The sequence below is a fragment of the Penaeus monodon genome, chromosome 10, assembly GCF_015228065.2.
Source record: "Penaeus monodon isolate SGIC_2016 chromosome 10, NSTDA_Pmon_1, whole genome shotgun sequence".
NCBI lineage: Eukaryota > Metazoa > Arthropoda > Malacostraca > Decapoda > Penaeidae > Penaeus > Penaeus monodon.
Genome location: NC_051395.1, coordinates 47,252,222 through 47,259,721, shown reverse-complemented (window position 1 = coordinate 47,259,721; position 7,500 = coordinate 47,252,222). Strand labels below are relative to the sequence as shown.

At 42.1% G+C, this 7,500-nt stretch overlaps 3 non-coding genes across 3 annotated transcripts; all 3 read right to left on the bottom strand.

The window, feature by feature from the left end:
* Nucleotides 1–4,705: 4,705 nt before the first annotated feature.
* Trnar-acg lies at nt 4,706–4,778 on the bottom strand. The gene has a single exon. It is a non-coding gene; the product is annotated as a tRNA-Arg (tRNA).
* Nucleotides 4,779–5,657: 879 nt separating this feature from the next.
* Trnar-acg lies at nt 5,658–5,730 on the bottom strand. Its single transcript has one exon. It is a non-coding gene; the product is annotated as a tRNA-Arg (tRNA).
* A 303-nt stretch (nt 5,731–6,033) lies between these two features.
* Nucleotides 6,034–6,106, bottom strand: Trnar-acg. Its single transcript has one exon. It is a non-coding gene; the product is annotated as a tRNA-Arg (tRNA).
* Between the last annotated feature and the right edge of the window lie 1,394 nt (nt 6,107–7,500).

Sequence of the window (7,500 nt, the reverse complement as noted above, 5' to 3'; positions counted from 1 at the left end):
ACCCCGCAGTCAGGCACTCCCGTGGCACGCTTGAGGTAACAGGGGTCATAATGACCAACCTTTGCCTCGTGGCGCGGGTAGTGCAATCAATGCATGGACACATACTAAATCTGAAATCATCAATGCCGTTCCAACCGTAGATGGCACGCTCGCCAGCACCATACAGTCCACGAAGGGAGGCAAAAAAATAAATAAAAAAAAAAAAAAAAAAAATAATTATCTCAAGGACTATACTGATTAGATTAGCTAACGCTGTGGTCCATGCACAAATGTTGGGTACGCCATCAGTTGCGTGCGTGCGTGTGCTGAGGCAATATCATCCTCAGGCTTCGAAATAACTACTGGAGTGGAGGCATCACGGGCCTCGGCTTTGAAACGACCATGGGAATGGAGGCGTCGCGGGCCTCGTGTTGGCGAGCGAGTGCTGAGGGAAAACCGTCCTCAGGCTTAACAGGGACAACGGGGTTAGACAGTACGACAACCTGATCCGCGTGGCTGGCTTGGCAGCGTGCACGCGTAGATTCTGAGGAGTAAAATTATCAGTCGGTGTGGCTGGCTAGGCAGCGAGTACGGAAGATTCCTGAAAGATGACAATGTTACTGGGAGCGTATGGCAGCGAAAACGCAACGGAATGACAAAGCGAAAAACATCTAGCTTTACCGGGAGGATTGAGATCATATACAAACACACTATGCACAGCAATCTTGTCCTGTGAGAATTTGCGACGGACGCATTAAAAGACGGGGAGGTCTTCCTGTACGAGAGGGGCGTCGACAACGGCGAAAAGACGCAAGATGCAAATACATGGCTGCCTGAGAAGGTTATTATGAGAACAGTCACACATATCCCTGACCAATACATCAATCTCAAATGTGCTGAGTTTCGTCAAAGTCTCTATACATTTATGCTGTGACAATGGGAAATTCATGTCACGGTGTTTAGGAGGTCCAATGTTCAGTGTCAGTAAGCGATGAAGTGAGTACAGTGTTCATTCGAAAGCACTTATGTAATAAGATACCAGTAACTTATTTACTTTGTATGCGGGAAAGGCGAGACAAAGCGGGGGAGGGGGGAGAGGGAACAACACGGCAGGGGAGGCGTGTGAGGAAAATGTGGTGTCACGCGTGGGTTCGTACGTTTGAATATGTTTGTATTTCCCTGTGTTTTCTGCGAAAGTGGCATCAGTCGAGACTGTAGAATGTAATTTAAGAGAAATTAGTTATGGAGTGTTAGGAAAAGATAAGGAAAAATCACAAATGGCACTTACTGATTGAAAGGGAATGGTGAGTGGCGAGGAGTGAGTGAACACGAGTTGCGCCGTTTTCTGTTCAGTGGGGAGACTGAAGCATATGCACAGTACGGGGAGTAAATCGGACAATACGGTATGGAAATAATTTAAAAAGAAATAACATCACCTATATATCCTAACTAAAAAAAAAATGCGCCTTAACACACTACTCTGACTAACCCTGAAATATGTTGTTGATGACAGGGCCGGTTACGGGCTGGTGTTGAACGTCAGCGCGAGGAGGTACGTTGTAGTGTACCTCATACTTTTAACATTACTACGACGCGGGTCTTTGCAGAGTGCGTGCGACCTTCGAACAGGGGGGTTGTTATATAAAATGGCAGTAAGGGGTGTTATTACAGCACAACCCGCTCTTCACACACCTGAAGCCCTTTACCAGGTATGTAAATGTACTTTTCATCTTTATCATGACTGTCCATACTTCCTTTCAAACGTAATTAAAAGAAATAAAAAGTAAACGCGAAACCAAGGATAAAACGAAACCAAAACAGTAAAGAGGAAAACCTGAGATTCCTCAGTGTGTATATTCTCTAAATTTACAGTTTACATAGCACATCCTAACTGGCCTCTTGTAAACAATGAAAATATACTTATCTTTCTCTCTCTTAGACTCAATAACACCGAGGAGGAGTCCAGTGAGGCCGGGCGCTCCGCGAACCACTGCTTAACCAGACGAGCACAACAACCCAAGAGAGAGTTCGGCAACAAGACCCTTGTTTATATGTAGCCTCGTTGGTCTTGTCGTAAGAATAATTAATAAGATAAATGCAAATAAAAGTGAAACTTTTAAAATAGAAGCCGTAAAAGAAAGCTTTTTTTTTTTTTTTCTTAATGATGGTGCTGAGCCAAGTGCTGCTGCTGTCACGAGGGGTAACTGCCCTAGTCCTAGCTCCCGTGACTAGTGGGGGTACATCACGTCCACTACAGGTGGATCGTCAGCGCGAAGTCTGGATTCCCAGACTTCGGCTCACGGTTGGGCACGACTGGGCCAGCAATTCCCTCGTTGGGCGAAGTGCGCCAATTAACGATGAGTAACGGTGGTACGCGTGAATATTTGCGTACTTGGTGAGTGCTGGAGACAGGGTGTTGTCAGCTACTCAGCAAGCGGTGTGTCAGGTGTAAACACACGTAGGTTCCTTGCTTTGCTTGTTTCTTGTGATCTCTCTTGTGTGTGATATTTGCTCTGTGTCTTCTGGCTTGTTGCTTCGGATGCAGGAGTCTGTGGAGGTGGAGGCAGGGTTTTGATGTGGGACGAATCCCGTCACTGTCACCACTCTAACGAGGCCGGTGAGCGGTGGAGTGCAGACAAGTCGCGTCTGGCACGTTGCGGAAATCTTCGGTAGCGACAAAATTGTAACAAACTTCTCGTTCACTTGCAGCAATTTATTTATAGAGAGAGAATGGTACAACTGACGGGCAGAGGTTTGGTCCGGTCAGGGTTCTGTAGCCTGTCTGAATGTCGCTCGTAGGCGACCCTCTTTTACATAGGCTGAACTAGGAAATTGACAGGTTTGACAGGATTGCGATGTGCTAGGAAGTATGGAGGAAAGGATGTGATCGTGTACACGGGGCGACGTCGTGAGGCTGAAGGCCTGCGGATGTCGCATCCGTTGTCGTGTCGAGTAAAGGTTTGGTATGTAGTGGCTAGTGTTACTGTATTAAATACATATTTATAAGTTTATAATGTTATATGTATGACAATGGTAGAGGAAGGGAAGGAGTCTGCTACGAGTGGTCCCAAGGGAGTGCTTTAGGGTTATGGGAGGTTATGGGAAAACACTTTAGATTCCTTAGTGGGCCTCCCTTGCGAGAGATTTGGTGTGTGGTGAAGTGGGCCGTATGTGAAATTTGTGTGAAATGGGCCTTACAGTGTGTGTGTGTGTGTGTGTGTGTGTGTTTGTGTTTTGTGTTTGTGTTTTTTTGTTTGTGTTTGTGTGATGATTGACTTCAAGAGACTACGCGATTCTTAACGCAAATACAGCAAAAATAAGTTGCAGTATTTGAGAACAAAGACCAAAAAAAAAAAACATTTCCATGTTTTTAATAAACCTTTAAGTTCTTCTTTGGCAAAAGCGTCACCGACCTTGCCAGGATTCGAACCTGGAACTTCTGATCCGTAGTCAGACGGTTATCCGTTGCGCCACAAGGCCTGGAGAAAACTTGCCAAATAAATTTTAGTTGAAATTTCTAGTACGGATTTGCAAGTCAATTCTGCAAACACGTTACATCGGGCTGACAAGTGAAGAGCAAGTGACATACACAACCCTCAGTCACACACACACAACCCACCAGCACACACACACACACACACCACACACACACGACCCACATACACACACACACAGCAAACAACACACCACAGAAACACAACCATATATAGTGAACTGCCGCGTGGTCCATGTTAGACTCAGACCCTCGTGTCCAATGTTCAATTCCCATCGCGGCGACGAAAATATACCGACTCCGATTTTGGTGGAGCCCGATCTAACAGGGGAAAACGATAATCGCCTTGAAATCAAAAAAGGTATCTAGGGAAGTCGCCGCCCGTGGCACAACGTGTAACGCCAACCGGTTATTAGAGTGCTGCAATCAGGCAAGGGAACTTCATAACTCATTGCTATTTAAGCCTGGCTGCAAGACCACCAAGATCAGGTGGTCCCTACCCGGTAAATAGAGAGATTACCTAAAAGGAAACAACCGCATCTCTGAAAGGAACCGGGGACCCTAACTAGTATCACTCCAAGATCATCACAACATTGAAAACTACAATTTAAATATCATGCTGTGACCACGGCGATAAAAAACTACCGTTAAATAAAGAAACTTTAGAGTAGCCTATTCCTGCAAGATGGAATGATCGCCTTGTATTTAAAAACAATCTATATATACATACTCGACCGTTGTAGATAGCATAGATATGTATTTAATATAAATTCGTTACAATTAAGTAGTGGATATTTAGCAATCGAATAAAAAAAGCATTTCCATGTTTTTAAACTGATGTTATACGTTAGACAAACAGCATCACACCATTAGGATTCGACTGGAATCTTCGATCCGTAGTCAGACGCGTTATCCGTTGCGCCACAAGGCCTGAAGACAACTAGCCAAATAGATGTTTAAATTTCTAAGTAGTGGGATGTTTAGCACAGTCGAATACTACATAAAGTTTTATGTTAGAGTTGGTGCAAGTAAAGAAGCAAGTACACCACACACACACACATATATATATATACATGTGCACATGTAGAAAGTTTTGTAACTTCAAGAGACTGACGATTCTTAACGCAAATACAGCCTAAAAATAAGTTGCAGTATTTGATAACATAAGACCAGAAAAGAAACATTTCCATGTTTTTAATAAACCTTTAAGTTCTTCTTTGGCAAAAGCGTCACCGACCTTGCCAGGATTCGAACCTGGAATCTTCTGATCCGTAGTCAGACGCGTTATCCGTTGCGCCACAAGGCCTGGAGAAATCTTGCCAAATAGATGTTTAAATTTCTAAGTACTGGGATGTTTAGCACAGTCGAATCCTGCATAAAGTTTTACGTTCGAGTTGGTACAAGTGAAGAAGCAAGTGCAATACACACACACACACACACATACACACACATATATATATATATTGCCGCGATAGTCCAGTAGTTAGATCACAGGCTCAGACCCTCGTGGTCCCAAGTTCAATTCCCCGTCGCGGCGGTCGTAAAAATACCTGAGCTCCGACTGTTGGCCTGAGCCCGATCTCAAAGCGAGAAAACGATATATCGCCTTGAGAAATCAAAAACGCAGGTATCGTAGTGGAAGTCGCCGCCGTGGCACAACTGTTAGCACGCCGAACCGCGGTTGATTAGGAAGTGCATGCAATCAGGCAAGGGAACTTCATTCACCTCGATTGCCTATTTAGCCACTGAGTGGGCAAGCCAGCCCAAGTCAGTGCTGGTCCCAAGCCCGGATAAATAGAGAGAATGATTACCTAAAAAGGTAACACCGGCACTCTCCGTGGAAAGGAACTGGGGACCCTACCACGTACTCACTCCAAGAGCATCACAACATGAAAACTACAATTAAGTATCATGCTGTGACCACGGCGGCTCAAACATGAACCTACCGTTAAAAAAAGGAAATTGAGAGTAGCCTATATCCTGCAGTGGAATGAATGGCTGTATTTTAAAAAAAAAATCTATATATATACATACTCGTACACGTGTAGATAGATAGATAGATATGTATTTATATATACATATTCGTACACATATAGATAGATAGATATGTATATATATGTAATAAGAAAAAAGCATTTCCATGTTTTTAATAAACCTGTATGTTCTTCGTTGGCAAAAGCATCACCGACCTTGCCAGGATTCGAACCTGGAATCTTCTGATCCGTAGTCAGACGCGTTATCCGTTGCGCCACAAGGCCTGAAGACAACTAGCCAAATAGATGTTTAAATTTATAAGTAGTGGGATGTTTAGCACAGTCGAATACTACATAAAGTTTTATGTTAGAGTTGGTGCAAGTAAAGAAGCAAGTACACCACACACACACACACATATATATATACATGTGCACATGTAGAAAGTTTTGTAACTTCAAGAGACTGACGATTCTTAACGCAAATACAGCCTAAAAATAAGTTGCAGTATTTGAGAACATAAGACCAGAAAAATAACCATTTCCGTGTTTTTAATAAACCTTTAAGTTCTTCTTTGGCAAAAGCGTCACCGACCTTGCCAGGATTCGAACCTGGAATCTTCTGATCCGTAGTCAGACGCGTTATCCGTTGCGCCACAAGGCCTGGAGAAAACTTGCCAAAAAGATGTTTAAATTTCTAAGTAGTGGGATGTTTAGCACAGTCGAATTCTGCATAAAGTTTTACGTTCGAGTTGGTACAAGTGAAGAAGCAAGTACACCACACACACACACACACATACACACACATAAATACATACATATATATATATATATATATATATATATATATATATATATATATATATATATATATATATATATACATATATATGCTCGCCCACATATAGATAGATAGATATATGTACATATATATGTATATATGTATGTGTATGTACATACATATATATGTGTATATGTGTGTATACATACATATATATATATTCATATATATATATATATAATATATATATATATATATATATATATGTATATATGCTCTCTCTCTCTCTCTCTCCTCTCTCTCTCTCTCTCTCTCTCTCTCTCTCTCTCTTTCTTTCTTGCATAATTTCTTTTAACTCAATATTCTCAGAAATAGCATAAAACCTGTTCGGGCAGCATAACATTACTGATTAAGATAATCAGAAAATGAATTTTGGAAGTCTAATAGAATCTCCGCAGAAATAAATGAATGTGTATCAACTTGTGAATTAATAGAAAAGAATAAAAGCCGGTACTTATAATTCTAGAAGCATCTCTAGACACCAAAATGAAGGAAGTTTTTAACTTCGCTGCATATCATAACTTTTTCCTCTTTTCTCTGACTTACTTTTAAGTGCTGGAGATAAAAGCAAAGCTACATTTCTTGTGGTTTGTGCATTTATGTATACGTACATATATATATATATATATATATATATATATATATAATATATATTATGTATATATATATAGAATTATTCATTATAATTTATATATGTTATATCACCGGAAGTCGTGATCATTATTTGTATATATGTTCACACGCACACGCACACGCACACGCACACGCACACGCACACGCACACGCACACGCACTCATACACGTGTACTGAGAACTCGCTCCACATTATGCACCAACGTCCATCGCAGTCCCTAACTACCACCTGGCATTTCGTATCAAGAAGCGCCCTACACTTTTAACTGCCGCTTTCCTTTCCTCTCACTCCCTGCTTCATATTCGCATTTCGCAAAAGGTCTTTGTTGCAGTGCAGGTTCGTTTAGTGTGCTGGCAACTGTGACGGGGGAGATTAGTGCAACCGTTGCCTCGGACTCGGGGGAACTAATATGGCTCTATCACGGAGCCCAGAAATGATGTAGAGGTTTGTGATCCAACGTTTCTTTGATGTTCTGATAGGTACGATAGTTTGTACGTTCAAGGAGGGGGTGTACGTATGCTATGGAGCTCATCTGTGCGAATTTTGCTCATTTTACTGTCTACTCAAACAGTCCCAGCTAATT